Source organism: Pantherophis guttatus, chromosome 10, assembly GCF_059756535.1.
Source record: "Pantherophis guttatus breed Tessera chromosome 10, ASM5975653v1, whole genome shotgun sequence".
Taxonomy (NCBI): domain Eukaryota; kingdom Metazoa; phylum Chordata; class Lepidosauria; order Squamata; family Colubridae; genus Pantherophis; species Pantherophis guttatus.
This window is the reverse complement of record NC_142072.1, coordinates 15,543,293-15,556,851: the sequence shown is the minus strand read 5'-3', so window position 1 is coordinate 15,556,851 and position 13,559 is coordinate 15,543,293. Positions and strand designations below refer to the sequence as shown.

At 43.5% G+C, this 13,559-nt stretch overlaps 1 protein-coding gene across 2 annotated transcripts in view; it reads right to left on the bottom strand.

Moving 5' to 3' along the window:
* FGR (FGR proto-oncogene, Src family tyrosine kinase) overlaps positions 1-13,559 on the bottom strand; it is a 55,994-nt gene that overhangs the window by 25,985 nt on the left and 16,450 nt on the right. For both annotated transcript variants that reach the window (XM_034413607.2, XM_034413606.3), the window contains exon 2: positions 4,015-4,072. The gene's annotated coding sequence lies outside the window, so the exon portion shown is untranslated. The remainder of the gene's footprint in view (positions 1-4,014; positions 4,073-13,559) is intronic.

The window sequence follows — 13,559 nt, the reverse complement described above, 5'->3', positions numbered from 1 at the left end:
TCTAGAGTCTCCACATCTTTTTTACATCGTGGCAACCAAACTGGATGCAGGATTCCAAGTGTGGCCTTACCAAGGCCTTATAAAGTGGTATTAACACTTCACGTGATCTTGATTGTATCCCTCTGTTGATGCAGCCTAGAACTGGGTTGGCTGCTGCAGCACGTTGACGATGGTGACATGAAAGTTGAGAAGACAATGATGCAATTCAACACGAGGTTCGAAGGAGGAGCAAGGAAACACACACTTCTGGCTTTGTTTCTCTCAAGTGCTGCTGGATTCAGTTGGGCTTTCCCCCCATCCTATTCTTTCTTTCTGCTGTCTGTTGGTTGCATGGCAACCTGTTTGGCACATCATTCCAAAGAAAAGGCATCCGTGATGGGGCGAAAAGCTATGGATTACAAACAATATTTAGAAAGATTCAGAATGACCCAGGGAGGGCAGGGATACCCGCTGGCCACACCAGGGAGCAGGAAGTGCACCATCCGACCACTTCCAAAGAAAGCAAAGAGCCTTTTCAAAACAAAACATGTTCCATCAAAACAGGAAAAGTCATAAAACATTTAGGCCTACAGTCAACATTTGCCGAATAACACACCTGACCCAATTTCCAACAAGCAAAGTCAATTGGGGAAGCCAGATTCGCTTAACTACCATGTGATTCCCTTAACAACCATGTGATTCATTTAATGACCATGGCAAAATGGCCATAAAATTGGATCCAGTCACATGATCTCTTGCTTAATGACCACATCACTTAGCAACTGACCAGCCCCAGTCAAGGACTACCTGTAGTTATTTTTTTCTGAAATTGCTGATTTCTCCCGTCTCACTCAAAAAAATGAGAGAGTGACATTTTTAAAGGCTGTATGCAAAGCTCTGGAAGCTGCAATAAATCTTATTCTATCTTAGTCTAAGATTTACTGCAGGTGCCAGAGCTTTGGATAATAACCAGGGAGGGGCTATGCAGCAGGTTCTGACAGGTTCTGGAGAACCAGTAGCAGAAATTTTGAGTAGTTTGGAGAACCGGCAAATACCACCTCTGGCTGGTCCCAGAGTGGGGAGGGAATGGAGATTTTGCAGTATCCTTCCCCTGCCACGCCCGCCGAAACGGAAGTAAAAAAATTTGAATTCCACTACCCTAGTCCCAGCTTAGTCCTGGGCTTCCAACACAGTCTTTTTCAGAGTGTGACGGATGACACTTCCACAAACATTTCGGTTAAAAAAGCTGCATCATATAAGGCCACGTTCTACAAAGTTTTTGGCAGAGGAAAACCACAGGAAATGAGTCTGCAGGGAAACTGGGCTTCCCTCATTTATCTGCAGACATTCGTGGAGATTCCAAAAAAGGGATGTGAATAAGAGAGTATCACTAGAGATGTCTGGGGGGGTTTCCAGGATCAACCCAACTCCCTTGGTAGCTGAGTTTTCAATTGAAGAAATATCCAGGAGAAAAGGGAATTACGACCAAACATTTTTGAAGGTTGAGGAAAGAGAGCATTTTGCCAGCTGGACAATATTCCCTATAATCCAAGGAAATAAAATGAGATGCCTTCTGATCTCTCTTGGCCATCTGGAGTATTGACGAGGGAATAAAAAGGGAGGGACCAGAAAAGCCAAAACCAATTCTTCCTACAAATCAAAGCGATGCCAAATCCCAGGCAGAACTGGATTGTCCTAAAATACGTATTACCCTTCTCTAAACCTAAATAAGAGCCTTGGTAGTACAGTGGTTTAAAGCACCCTGTTATTAAAAACAGCTGCCTGCAATTATTGCAGGTTTGAATCTCGCCAAGGCTCAAGGTTGACTCAGCCTTCCATCCTTTCTAAGGTAGGTAAATTGAGGACCCAGTTGTGGGGGCAATAAGCTGACTTTGTATAAATATACAAAAGGATGAAGGCTATTGCTTAGCGCATTGTAAGCCGCCCTGAGTCTCCGGAGAAGGGCGGCATATAAATCAAATAAAAAAAAAAAAACCCAAGACATAAAGGCATGAAAGTCAAATCATATTGGAAAAGGAGTTTTATTCTGGTTTTGGATTAATTTGGGGTTTTGGATTAATCTGGCCACGGTCCGGAATATTTTCCTGCCTTCAGGAGGTAGAGGGGACAAAAGCAAGAACAGAATTGCATTCAGAGAGTTCCTGCGGCTAAGTTGAGGGGTTATAAGCATGGAGCAGTGAAGATTGTAGGAAAAATAAGCACAGAGCTGAAGATATATCCTAATTCAGAATGACAGGCACCCCAAAGGCACCTGCCGACAGGAGCCTTTCATTAGCAGTGGAAGAGTAATAAGGGGCATCTAGAAACGTAGGCAGACAATAACTTGGTCAAACACGCACAGGGTAGATTCTCATGAATTGCCCATAGATCAAAAGCACAGAAAGGGGCACAGCCTCGCAAATTCAGCCTATTGCTACTTTGCAGGTTTGCGGTAGCCTCTACACACAATGTGCTTTTTGTGGCAGTGAGAAATTCTAATGCAGGCCCCACCATCTCGCTTTCCTTCACCCCTACCCCCCAAGAAGTTTCCATCCCTTCTATCCAGATGAAGCAGGGATGAAATCAAGTGGAACGTAACAAGCAAAGAGAGAGGAAAACAAGAATGTGCATTCATGGGTTTCCCAGAGAGGAAAATTTGCCATGTGTTTCCCACCACACAGGTTGGGAAGAATTCACAGGACTGTAAAAAAAAAAGCAGATTTGAGGACGCAGATTGTCCTAGATGAAGGACCGCACGATTCTGGAGAAACAGATGGAAGCAATATCCGACAGCAATTTCTTTCAGGATAATTCTTAAAATGATCTTCCTCCAGATCTAGATGATTCATTTCATCTTTAAACCTCTTAACTCTAACTCCCCAAAGATGGAGGACACTCATCTCTGCTTCCATTTTCCCTGTTAGCACTATAACCGTGATGGCAAACCTATGGCATGCATGCCGGAAGTAGCACGCAGAGCCATCTCTCTGGGTACGTGAGCCATTGTCCGTTGCTCTTCCGGATTCTGGTGTACCGGCCAGCTGGTCTTCACATGCGCGGGAGTGCCGGAAACCAGAAGAGCAGCCACTTCATGCACACGCGTGCACCAGGTGGCTGCTCTTCTGGTTTCTGGTGCGCGCATGCGTGCTGGCCACTTGGTCTCCCAGTTTCTGGTGCTCATCCGCAAGCGAAGACCAACTGGCCAGTTCACATGTGTGTGCCAGAAACTGGAAGATCATCTTCCAGGCGCATGCATGCGCACCAGGCAGCTGCTCTTCCGGTTTCTGGCATGCACATGCGGACCAGCTACTTGGTCTTCGCGCACGTATGCACGGCAGGAACTGGAAGATCAGGTGGCCAGTGCACATGGGCGTGCCAGAAACTGGAAGAGTAGCTGCCCTGCGCGCGCATGCGCACCAGACAACTGCTCTTCCGGTTTCTGGCACACACATGCACGTACTCCCGCCAACACTGCCCTATAAGGTAGCCCAGATCAAGAAACCAATGCCATATAAGCCAGAGGTGGGTTTCTGACCAGTTCTGGAAAACCAGTAGCGGAAATTTTGAGTAGTTCGGAGAACCGGTAGTAAAAATTCTGACTGGCCCCGCCCACATCTATTCTCTGCCTCCCGAGTCCCAGCTGATCGGGAGGAAATGGGGATTTCGCAGTAACCTTCCCCTGGAGTGGGATGGGAATGGAGATTTTACAGTATCCTTCTCCTGCCACACTCACCAAGCCACACCCACCAAACCATGACACACCCACCAACAGAATCAGTAGTAAAAAAATTTGAAACCCACCACTGATATAAGCCTAAAACTAATTTTATTGTAGCAGCTTTAGGAACAGAATCTTGCAAGTCTGGATGTCCTTTATCTTTGTATAAATTAAGGGGGAGCTGGTCTGAGATGTTTCCTGGAATAGACTCAAGTCCCACTTTTATGTTTGTCATTCAGGGCTATTTTCTATGCCCCCCTACCCAAGTCCAGGGCTGTGCTCCACCCACCCACCACTACACCAGAGGAAAGGCTCACCAGAATGGGATTTCACGTCAGTTCACTTGTTCCATGTTTCTTGCCGGAGAACAGGAGTCTAAAGGGGGCAAAAAAGAAGCATACTTTTTATTTATATGTGTTTACTTATTAAATTTGCCAGGTATCTCACTATGCAAAGTGATTCTGGGACACTAACAATACAATAAAACCATAGGTATAAAAACATTAAAATTACCAAGAATTAGATAACGACTAAAACGCTAAAGCACAAACGGTACAGAGGCAGAATTTTCTCTATTATTCTACCAACCACCTCTAGCATAGAGCACCCCCATCGATTGCTTATACCCTAAACCACTATAAACCATGGTTATTTAGAAACCAGTGCTGAAGGACATGGTCTATTGTGTTGCATTTGCTCAAACCTAAGCTAGAATACACACGTAAATGTTAAGTCAAGTCTGTTTTTACCAACTACGTTAGGCAAAATAGTATTGAGTCTATCAATTTGCTTTATGGAATTTTATTTTAAAAATAGACCAGAAAATCCATGTTTCCATTTGTCAATGTTCCCTCAACAGATTTCTTATACAGATTCCCCCATAGTATGTAGCTTTTAACATCTACTCCACAAGAAACTTTTGTTAAAATGCTAATTTTCCCTCTGGTTTGGTTTGGTTTCACAAACTTCCCAATTGCCTCTTAAATCTTAATGAAATTTTATTATTTCTACTCCTTCTCTCCCTGTTGCCTTCTAAGTCAAATGTTGCTGCTAAAATGCCCAGAATAAATAAACAGATCTTTGAGGTCAATAGATATATTTGCAATTAGAGGCACTTTTACAAAATATCTTCTATAGATAGCCTTGCCCTTACATTAAATGGCCAGAGAGATCAAATGGCTGATCATTCATGCAGAGTAGTTTACATTCATTTATTTGTGATGTCAAAAACCTGCCCCAGTGTCTATGTACTAGGTAAGCTTGAGTCTGAATGCCAAAGTGCAGAAAGTGCCTTTGGAACTCCCCCGTTGTGTCTAAAATTTCTTTTTCTGCAAAAGACAGGAGGAAGAGGCTCAGAAAGAACCCCACTCATTTCCCCCCCCTCCAAATTTTTTTTGAATTGGAGTCTAATCTACAATAGAAGGGTAATTTCAGCTTCAAATGCCAACTCACACAAGCATTAACTCACAATCATGGAGAGGGCAAAATTGTTATACTCAAAATGACACCAAGGAAAGCAACTAAATGAAGACATTTTTAATTTCAGATACGCAAGATTCTGTTACTGTGGCCTTACAATAAAGTACCGTATTTTTCAGAGTATAAGATGCACTCCCCCCCAAAAGAGGGTGAAAATTTGGGTGCGTCTTATACACCGAATTAGCCCTGCCAGCCCCCGCCCTTTGGCCTCTGCCTCCCAGCAATTTGCCTCCTTGCAGCAAACTGCAAAGAGCCCGTTTCAGCTTCAGCACAGCCCGATTAGCACAAGCAGCTAATTGTCGTTGGATCAGCCTCCCAACCCTCAGCTGTTTCAGGCTGCAGGGATTGCCATTGCTTATTGATGTGAGGGCCTCCGCTGCTTGCTGCAAGGAGGCAAATTGCTGGGAGGCAGATTTTTTTTTTCTTGTACTAATCAGGCTGTACTGAAAATGAAAATGAAACTAAAGCAGGCTGTTTGCTGCAAGGAGGCAAATTGCTGGGAGGCAGAGGCAGATTTTTTTCCCCCTTGTTTTCCTCTCCAAAAAAGGTAGGTGCATCTTACAGTCCGGAGCGTCTTATACTCCGAAAAATACGGTAGTTTGAGCTCATCTTGTGGTCGTTTTTTTCTGTTTGGTGTCGTCTACTTGGGAGACCGACATCTCTCTTGCAAGTCTGAAAGTATAAATCTCCCTCTGTCTAGTTTTACCGTCTGGTTAGTATCCTTTCTATGTTTCTTTCTCTACCATTACTCAGTTGTGGGCTCCTCCTCCTTTTATCTGATCATTGCCTATGCCAGGGGTCCCCAACCCCTAACTTCCAGACCATGGACCAGTACCGGTTTGTGGCCTGTTAGGAACTGGGTCGCATAGCTGAAATGAGGGGCAGGTGAACGAAACTGTGCATATGAAGGATCTAAGTTGTAGGCTCCTCCCACCCACCCCCCAGTCCGTGGAAAAATTGTCTTCCATGAAACCAGTCCCTGTTGCCAAAAAGACTTGGGACTGCTGCTGTAGGCAACATTCCACCCCACCCCCTCCGCCACCATCTTCCAAGGTCATCCTCACATTCCATTACAGTCCATGAGGTGGTATTGGCCTCTTGAGAGGTGAGATGGTTCCACCAACCTTGAAGGAGGTGCTCGTGGTGCATCTTCTCTTCAAGAAGCCACCTCTGGACCCAAGAGTCCTGGACAATGTTTGTTCAATCTCTCCTTTCTAGAGAATGTTATTGAGAAGGTTGGTAGGATAGCAGCTGCAGAAGACCTGCCTTCAGGCAATACCTAAAACCTTGGTCCTTTCCCCAGGTCTTGGGTCAGGACGCCTGCAGGACCATTTGGACTGCAGATGATTTAGGGCAGGGGTTTCAAACTCAAGGCCCGGGGGCCACATCTGGCCCGCGGGCTATTTAGATCTGGCCCGCGGGGCCACCCTGGAAACAACGAAGGACGGTGGTGCTTCTGCCAGCAAAAACAAGCTCTCAAGCTCCAATTTCAGCTGCGACAGCCTCCTGCAACCTCTGCCAGTGAAAATAGAGCTTGGGAGGACCGCACACGGCCCTCCCAAACTCCATTTTCACTGGCAGAGGATTGCCGGAGGTTGTCACAGCTGAAAACGGAGCTTGGGACTCTGTTTTTGTTGGCAGAGCGTTCAGGCCGCCACAGGTGCCCCCAATACAAGTGATGTCGAGCTGGCCCCCCACCCCCCAGCCCCCCACCCTCCCGAGGTCAAACACAACCCTCCAGCTTGATCCACCCACCCCCTGATTTAGGGAGAGTGTTCTGCTTGCTCTTTCAGGGCGACTGTTGTTCTTTTGATCTGACATGGCTTCTTTTCTATGTTCTCCTAATCTGTAAAGCCGCCCAGAGTCATTTTGGAGTTGTGGTCAAGTCTAGAAACTCGTAGAAACAAACAAATCAATCAATAAATGCTGCCAAAAAGCCCAGTCTTAGTTTATTCTCCAGTGCTCCGATCATTGGATCTTGGGAGGAAAACAACAAAAAGGTCTGTGAAAAAGGCATTGTACTCTCTTTTCCAATCTTTTTGAGAAGCAGTTGTTCAAAATTGTTCCCCGCTTGGTGCACTTGGGGTCCCAGCTCACGTATCGATGCCAAACTGTGGCTCTATCAAGTACACCTCGCCATCATGCCCAGTGCTGACTGCACAGTTGTCAGCCCAAATCATTGTCCGCTGACGACTAGTCTGCGGAATTATTTTTGATGGTGGATGCCTTAATAATGTACAATGAGAGCCAAGAACGATGAATTGGAGTCCTCTGTCTCGAATGCTGTCCTTCACAGCAGCCCCAAAGGAAAGGGGAAGTGGGGGGAGGAAGAAAGGAGAGAGCCTCAAAAAAAAAAAAAGCTGGAAATAGCCAACCCCCCCAAGCTCCTTAACCCTCCACTGAGCAGCAGGGGAGAGGCAGGTAAATGGGAAACTGTGTCATCTGATGTTTGTTTCATTTACAGGTATATAAAAATACATACAGGTAGTCTTCACTTACTGACTGAAACTGGAGCTGGCAAACTTCATCGCCAAGCAATGCAATTGCAAAGTGAAAACTCTTGCGATGTTGCCCAACTCACAACAGAAAATTGTCAGTTCTGACTGCGGTTGTTCAGTGAATCGCTGCAAGTCATTAAGTGCAATGGGCTCTATTAAGAGGACAATTTGCTTCTCAGCCCACACCGTTTCTGTCTAAAATTCTTCCGGGTAGTCCAAGCTCAGAGAGTAAGCCGAAGACAGAAAAGAGGATGTCAAAGAAGAACAGGGAGAGGAAGAGAAGGAGGTGGTCCATCTTCGTGTCCCAAATGTGCTTTTTCCAAAAGCAACTGGATTTCCTTTGTTTTTCCTTGAAGATGTTTCGCTTCTCACTCAAGAAGCCTCTTCGGTTCTGACTGAACTGAAGAAGACAGAGTCAGAACCGAAGAAACTTCTTGGATGAGAAACAAAACGTCTTCACGGAAAAACAAAGAAAGTCCAGTGGCCTTCGGAAAAAGCACCTTTGAGATAACCATGTCATGATTTCGATGACAGAGAATCTCCACAGACATCCATCTGCTTAATTAAGGCTCCTTGATTTAATCTGCTGAACATACCTCTTTTTAACTGTTGCTGAGACCAAATATCGGTTTAGAAATGTGAAATTGGAGGTGGAAGGGGTGGGGGGGAAATTGGTGCTCTCTATTCCACCCCACTGAAAAGGAATCTCCTGTCTATCCAGAAGCAGTTGATGGAAATATTTTCTGGATTCAGATCATGTGGAAACTACCCTGGCTCAAATTCAATCAAATGATTGGAAACTTAACACTTATGGGTATCATCTGCATGTTGATTTCACTTTCATATTTCAGCTTACACTGTTTCCTACCACAGTATGACTGTGGCATCGTATCTCTCACCCAATTCACCATGAAATTTTGCAGGACCCTCAGCATCGCTTTCTTTTTTTAAGTATAGAGAGGAAACAAACCAGAAGACATCAATCTAGGCAGCTTAGTACAGTTAGTCCTTGATTTACAACAGTTCATTTAGTGACCATTGGAAGTTACAACAGTACTGAAAAAAGGGAATTATGACCGTTTTTCCACGTTTATGATCGTTATGGCATCCCCATGGCCACGTGATCAAAATTCAGACAGAACAGAACAGAACAGAACAGACTAGAATAACAGAGTTGGAAGGGAGCTTAGAGGTCTTCTAGTCCAACCCCCTGCTCAGGCAGGAAATTCTACACCATTTCAGACACATGGTCATCCAAACTCTTCTTAAAAACTTCCAGTGTTGGAGCATTCACAACTTCTGGATCTGTTCCACTGATTAATTGTTCTGTCGGGAAATTTGCTGACAGTTAGATGCCTGTCAACTGACTCATATTTATGATGGCTGCAGTGTCCTGGGTTCATTTGATCACCGTTTTGTGATCTACTGACAAGAAAAGTCAATGGGTAAGCCAGATCCATTTTACAACTGTGCTACTAATTTAACAACCGCAGTGATTCACTTAACAACTGTGGCAAGAAAGGTGGTACAATAGAGCAAAATTCACTTAACAATTATCTCGCTTAGCAACAGAAATTTTGGGGTCAATTGTGGTCAAAAGTCGAGGACTACCTGTATAACTCTTTTAGCTACATTGCCTGGGGAGAAAATCTTATGAAAGTTACAGTCTATAGAACCTGCTGGGCATTTCTGTCAAGCATTTGCCTAACTCCTGCTGATTGAAAGTTTTATTAGATCAAATTTGAGAATATGATTATCTCTTGGCAGCCAGGAAGGAGAAGTGTGAAAATCCGAAGAACAATTACTGCATACTAATTGTTAAGGTGGGAAAAAGCACCTTCAAAATTATTTTCACCAACTTCTACATAAGAAGAAAACAAAGGCAGATGCCACAAATTATTACAAAAATTATCTGGTAAACATCATATTGGCCAACCTAGAAGTGAGTTCACACTTATCAGCTGTAAACTGGATTGCCTGATTTTAGCTTAGCATCTTCTATATGAACTCTTCTCATTCTATATGAACTCAGTCACTGTAACTTATTCAATAAATCATGGTAAGATCCAATTGCACAACTAAAGTCACTGATCTCTTATTCTTTTGCTTTGACTCAAGCAATCTCACCCTTCCCTGCAGCCTCAAACTGCAACTGACCAGCAATGACACTTCTCAGAAGAGGAGAGGAAGGTGATAGATAGGATGTGGGGCTAGAGAACTCAATGTGATTGTGCAATGGTATACAAAACCAAAAAAAAAATCCAATATTCTAAAATGCTTCTCCCTCTTGATGCTGTGAGATGCTTTGGGTGATTATTGTAACCACAGCTGCGGTTGCACGATACATACTAAACCGATCCCTTCTATGAGCCCGGACTAAATCATTAACTTATTGTTTGGGCTGTTCACTTTATCTAACTAAGCTAAGGTCAGCTAGTTTGTGGTACAGGATATTATGCAAACATTTTTTTATTTATTAAATTGGTTTGCCTTCCATCTCGCCACCAGGTGCTCACATTTTTTTCATGCCAGCAAACTGAGATCCTGAATTCAGGCACTATACGTAAAAAGTGGAAAACTGAAATCTTCCAGATGTTGCGTACAAGTTCTAGAATTCCATATTATTAGTCATGCTGGTTGGAGCTGCTGGGAATTGTAATTCATCAGCTCCTTGAGACTCAAGGTTCTCCTATCCATGAATTAACTACAACTCAATATAGCAGGGTTTATTTCAAAATGAAATATGCATAATAGAGTCGACACAAGGACTGTGGCCGATTTGAATCATGATTTGTTGCCTAAGCCATAAGAGACCAGTTTTTGGACACTGCATTAAATCTTAAAACACGAGTTACAAACCACCAGAGGTTGTGCCTACAGATCATGCAACTCTCAAAGTAAACAACTATATTATAAGTTTGTGATGTGCAAGCCAATTACAACAGCCTGTTAAAAGATTGAGGAGACGGTTTCTAAATCAGCTTCGTGTACATTTTTCAGTTATCTAAGAAAAGACCTGGTTTATAGTAAATCTTTTAGGAAAAGACCACACTAACAAATATAGCAAGCTCTATTTGTATTCATACAGCCAGTTTGAAGTCTACCCATCTTCAAGCTACCAAGGTTGAGAAACACTGGTCTAGTGGTTAAGGCACCAAGCTAGAAAGCAGGAAACTCTGAATTCAAGAGCCATGAAAGCCAGCTGGGTGACCTTGGGCCACTCATTCACTCTCAGCCCAACCCACCTCACAGGGTTGTTGTTGTGGGGAAAATAGAAGGAGGAAGGTGCGTTGGATATGTTCATGGCTTGAGTTACTTGTAAAAATAATAAAGGCAAGAATGAACGAATGAACGAATGAATGAATGAATGAAATGAACGGGACTCTAAAGAGAAAGAAATCCAGTTGCCAAGTTTTAGCCACTCTTCTCATCAAACAAGTGACCATGGGTGACATACCAAAAGCTAAACAGCCAATCGATACCATTACAATTACCATTACTAATTATTTAAAAAACATGAAAACCATAAAAAGATTATAAAAAGACAGAAAACACAAAGAAATAACAATAATGAAGAGATGTCAATAATTTTTTTTAAATTTACTTTTTATTTATATCCTTTATCTTATTTGCTACTACTGTGATTTGTACTTAGTGCTTAAAAACTAAGTACAAATCATGTAATTGGCTTGAAAAAGAATAAACTCACAAAATCTGATGATCCTAGCCTGAATCTCAGTTCAGTTTGAGATGCAAGAAGATCTCTGAAATGGTTTCCTGCCATTGGGCTGGGTTGGGCTAGACGACCTCCAAGCTCCCTTCCAACTCTGTTTCTCTGTTAATTGTGCAAGATAGTAAAGGTAAAGGTTCCCCTCGCACATATGTGCTAGTCGTTCCTGACTCTAGGGGGCGGTGCTCATCTCCGTTTCAAAGCCGAAGAGCCAGCGCTGTCCGAAGACGTCTCCGTGGTCATGTGGCCGGCATGACTCAACGCCAAAGGCGCACAGAATGCTGCTACCTTCCCACCAAAGGTGGTCCCTATTTTTCTACTTGCATGTTTTAGGTGCTTTCGAACTGCTAGGTTGGCAGAAGCTGGGACAAGTAACGGGAGCTCACCCCCGTTACGTGGCACTAGGGATTCAAACCGCTGAACTGCCGATCTTTCGATCAACAAGCTCAGCGTCTTAGCCACTGAGCCACCGCGTCTCTTTTGCAAGATAGTATATTGATGGCAAAATCACCAGAGGAGATCCAGATACAGGCCGAGTCAACTGATCCGGAACTTGAGTCAGGTAAGGTCTTAAGGCCAGCCTCACATTTCAAATTATGAAGTATAGAACAAAGACTGTCATGGTGCCCTCACGAAAAGAATAAGCCCGATTCAGCAAATTAGTCAAGCTGGTACAGTAGTATGGATGACTGCTTGACCAGCTCTTTGCAGTGAATAACGTTCCATCTCCTTTCCTAAAAAAACCCTCCACCAATCTGCTCTGTTGAATTACCTATCGAACTGTAGATCAGTATTTCTCAACTTTAGAAACGTTTAAGCGGTGTGGGCTTCAACTTCCAAAACTCCCCAGCCCAGCATCGGAAGTTCTCACCTCTTAAACCTGCCAAGGTTGAAAACCATTGCCGTAGATTGACTAGTTTTAATTTCTCCCCAAATGTGTGATTTGTTTTCTCTGGGTTCATTTGGAGAAGCATTTCTCATGCCTTCCGTTTTCCCATGCACCTGCAGCAGGAAGTTTTAAGTCTGCGATGTGCTTCTGCGTTACTTCAGTGAAGGATTTATGACTGCAGCAAATAGCTTGCAATGATAGCAGAAGCCGGCCGCATGTGTCGTTGGTAGCACAGAACAGGGCCTGCCTTTGCAAGATGACTTCCTGTCCACCAACCAGATGCTTTCCTAAAACACAAAGGATGCCTAGAAAGGAATTTAGCAATATATCATGATAGAGCTAAATGATAGTTTCCCTCTCATGGTTTTATCAGATTGGTCATTAATAGTTGCGCCCTGCTTTCAAAATGAAACCCTTGAGATTATTTTTGTCTTGGTACGAACTAGATGGACTTTGCTTCCTTTTAGCGATGACAAAGTATTATAACATCATGTACACTGGTAAGAACAGATATATATGAGACGAGGTTCACAGCAGTCAAGCTGCAAATAGTGGTTTGCGGGAAACTAATTTTCTCAAAGTTTGATGGCCACAGCTGAACTGCCTCCCTACTTCACAGAATAAACCTTCACAATTTTTTTTTAAAAAGAAAAAGAAAAAGAAGAAGCAGAACACTTACCAGGCCTGAAAGATTAAATCAATTTTTAAAATGGATTTTTAAAATGATGAATTGCAAACTCTGTTTAGTCTATCTGTTTGCACAGCTCAGGTTTCTCACGGTTTCCTAAATGGAGAGGTAAGCCTCTTCCTTATTCACACCAAGAAAGCTACAGTACATGGACGCAATGAAGCACACCAGAGTCAAGGAGACCCTATCTAGGCTTGTCAATCCTAGAGGCTGCAATAGTTGTCAGTCGGGGATAACTTGGTTTGATGTCTGTTTACCAACTCATGACTCACAGATAGCATGTCCTAAATACCAAACTGCTGCCAAGGAGTAGGTAGAAGGAGGCATTTAGTCTGCGGTCCATCCAATTGGATGACCGTGAGCCAGCCACTCTCTCTCTCTCTCTCTCTCTCTCTCTCTCTCTCTCTCTCTCTCTCTCTCTCTCAGCCCAAACTATCTCACAAGGTTGTTGTGTGGGGAAAATTGGAGGAAAAAGGAGCGCTAGGTATGTGCGCTGCCTTGAGTTATTTATAAAATAATAAAAGCAGGATAAAAGTAATCTAAAGAAACCAAACAAAACATCAACGCAGCACAACAGT